Raw genomic sequence first — 3,296 nt, 5'->3', positions numbered from 1 at the left:
GGGGGTGAAGGGCACTGGGTTGGGACCTGTCATCAGTGTTTACAAATGGGTCCCGATACACAAGAGATTGAGAACCACCAGACTAAAAAACCTCTGTGGGATCCGTTCCAGCATTACTTTTCTATGTTTAATTTGGAAGATGTGGTGGAGTTAATGGTATGATTATCACCTTAAAAACCAGTCCTGCAATACAGAAATTACCACCTGTTTGCATTTTGTAATTTAATAAAAATCCCATTTTAACAGGCCTAAAATTGAACTTTTGTCATACCTTCTATAAACTTAAGACCTGCAACGTCTGATGGCATTCCAATCTTCTCTGCCCGGGAAAAATTAAACTTTTGTTATGGAAGGGTTGGCGTGATGTTATAGCCATGATGGTCTGGGAAATATACAAAAGGAACGCACTGCATTCGAAAGCTTGTCTAAGTCTTTCCCAACCATGCAACTGGTCCAGTGGATGACACTGCCCAAAAAATCCTGGCCTCTAAGCACAAAAAGGCAATGAGCACTTCAGCCTTTTTGCATCCTCTCTGCCACCAGCCTGCCTTCCCCATTCAGTAAGGGACCCAGACTTGCCCTGATCCTCCTCTTTTACCAACATACTTGTAGAAACCCGTGTTACCCTTCACACCCCTTACTAAGTGCAAATCCAATTGTGCTTTGGCTTTCCTGACTTCATCCCTGCATGCCCGAGCAATGCTCTTATAACTCCTCCTTATTTATTGGTCCAAGTTTCCAGTTCTTACAAGCTTCCTTTTTTGCGATTTAGTTGACTGAAGACTTCCCTGCTAAGCCACGCTGGTCTTCTTCCGTATTTGCTAGTCTTCCTGCACACGGGGATGGTTTGTTCTTGTTTCTTTACAGTACAGCTGGCGCTCCCGGGCTCCTCTACCCCTCAGACCAGGTTCCCAGGGGATCCTGCCCACGAGTTCCCCAAATGAGTCGAAATCTGCATTTCTGAAGTCCAGGGTCCTTACTCCGAGTTCAGGATCCCAAGGAAAGGAAGGATGGAGAGCGGCAATCATCGCCTGGTCACTACTGCCCAAGTTGCCATCCACTACTACGTCCCCCACCCATCCCTCCCCGTCTGTGAGCAGCCGGAATGGCCCCTAGTTGGCCGCTTCAACACTTGCACCAGAATGTTGTCCCCAATACTCTCCAAAAACATTCAGGATCACCTGCTAGTGCCCTCCCAGCAGATGTGTGAAGACCCCTTCCCCCACAGTGGCTCCCACCCACCCAGTTGCCTTTGACTCCCCGGGTCCAACCCACAGAAACCCATGCGCAGCTGGCGCCGACATCCACGCAACACAACGCAGTACAACGCCAGCATTGGTCAGCGGCAGGAAGGCAAACGCGTGTTCCTGTTACGCTTAGAAACCCTCAGGTATAAACCAGATTCAACATGTAATATTTATTTTCATGAACGCCCGGGCCTAGATGTCCGGGTGATGCTCAGTATCTCTTGGGGGTTTCTCTCCCGTCCCTGGGGACCCCGGGGCCGGCAGCCCTACTCCAGACCCCAAGGGCCGCCGCTCCGGGCCGGCACTCGGGTTTCGGCCTGCGGGGGGAGGACGGCACGGGGCAGCGCTAGGGATCCGCTAGGGGTGGGCACAGCCTCCCCCTCGCGGATCTCCAGCGAGGGTCGCGGCACAGGCTCCGGGGTCGCACCACGCGCGGGAGCCGCTCCCGACCCGGGACAGGCGCCCCCGGCCCGCAGCCACCGGACGGGGGGGAGGGGATAGTGGAGGGGGACCACCCCCACCGACTCACCTCAGCCGCTCCTCCGCCTCGGTTGAGCCGCCGCCATCTTGCCCCCCACACTCCTATCAAGGCGGCCCCGGCGCGCGGTGCAGGCTGGGGGCTGTAGTTCCGGCGCGGGGCGGGCACGTGACCCGGCCCCGCCCTCCCCGAAGGCGCAGGAGGCTTCGCCCGGAGGAAGAGATGGGGAGGACGGCAGCTGCCGAGGGACAGAACGCCCTGCGTTTGCGGAGAGGGAACTGCTGCCGGGCCGCCACTCCGTAAAGTGTCCATGCACACCAGTTACCAACGAGTCACATACGCAGATACCAGTTACCCTCTGTCCAGATGCACACACACCAGTTACCCCCACTCATATACACACACACCAGCTACCAACCGTTTAGATGCACACACACTGGTTACCCGCCATTCAGATGCACGTGCACCAGTTACACCTAGTCTGATGCACATGCCAGTTATCCCCAGGCAGAAGCACACGCACCAGTTACACCCATTCAGATGCATGCGCACCAGCAGTGGGGGTCTCCGCCTCACTAAACTCAATGCCAGGCCTTGGCTTTCAGGTGGTTTTCACTCCTTGTGGGCCAGCCGTCCAGTGAAGGGTGATGTCTCTCATGGCTCCTCCATGGGTCAGGAGGTGACTCTTGAAAAGTAGCAGCCCGTTCCATTGCAAAGAACCCAAAGGGGCCCCAACGGGTCAGAATGGCTTTGACCCTATGATTCCTCCTTGAGGTTTCTGGGTTGTGAATCATGTAGGTATTTGCACACCTAATGGTGCTGATATTGCATAGTACCCAAGGGATCTCACAACACCCTGGTTGCAGATCACCAATGTATGTGAAAATGACTGACCTGTGGAAGTGAGACAGGAGAGACAGGGAATATGAGAAGACAGATTCACAGAAGTTCAGGGCTGGAAGGGACCTTGTGAGATCCTCGGGTCCAGCCCCGCTGCTCTGGGCAGGAAATACTGCTGGGATCAAATAACCCCAGCAAGGTGTGTGTCCAGTCTCCTTCTGAAGATCTCCACGGCAGGTGCCTGCACCACCCACAATGGGAGCCTATTCCAGAGTCTGGTCACATGAACCGTGAAGAAGTTTTTCCTTATATCCAGTCTGAAACCTTCTTCTAGGAGTTTATGACCATTGCTCCCGGCTTTCCCCTGGGGTGCTTTGGTGAATAGTTGTATGCCTAGCCCCTGATGCTTTCCCCGATATATTTGTAAGCTGCTACCACATCCCCACAAGACCCTCACTGAGAATCACTGACATACGCAGAAATGAGTGAGATGCAAAACTGAGAATATGGGGAGAGACTGACACTGTGTTGCTCTAGCACTTGCCCAGTGTTCAGAGCTACCTGCGTAGATGCTTAGTAGAAAAGAGGAGCCAAGTCAGACTGTCCTTTTATCCTGATACCCTGAACGGTGTTCAGATCTGTTTAAAACTGGGATATCAGGACCCAATTTTAATGGATTTGATGTATTTTTTCCAGTGGGCCAAGAGGAACTCTCCAATGTCTACATGCCA

At 53.5% G+C, this 3,296-nt stretch overlaps 1 protein-coding gene across 1 annotated transcript in view; it reads right to left on the bottom strand.

Annotated features, from left to right (window-relative positions):
- Window positions 1-1,842, bottom strand: part of EFR3A (EFR3 homolog A) — a 164,716-nt gene extending 162,874 nt beyond the window's left edge. Inside the window, exon 1 of the mRNA XM_019528174.1 lies at window positions 1,777-1,842. The gene's annotated coding sequence lies outside the window, so the exon portion shown is untranslated. The remainder of the gene's footprint in view (window positions 1-1,776) is intronic.
- Between the last annotated feature and the right edge of the window lie 1,454 nt (window positions 1,843-3,296).

The sequence above is a fragment of the Gavialis gangeticus genome, unplaced genomic scaffold (genome assembly GCF_001723915.1).
Source record: "Gavialis gangeticus isolate Ggan-Ray unplaced genomic scaffold, GavGan_comp1, whole genome shotgun sequence".
Classification (NCBI taxonomy): domain Eukaryota; kingdom Metazoa; phylum Chordata; order Crocodylia; family Gavialidae; genus Gavialis; species Gavialis gangeticus.
Note: the sequence above shows the minus strand (reverse complement) of the source record. Positions and strands in the feature narration are given on the sequence as shown.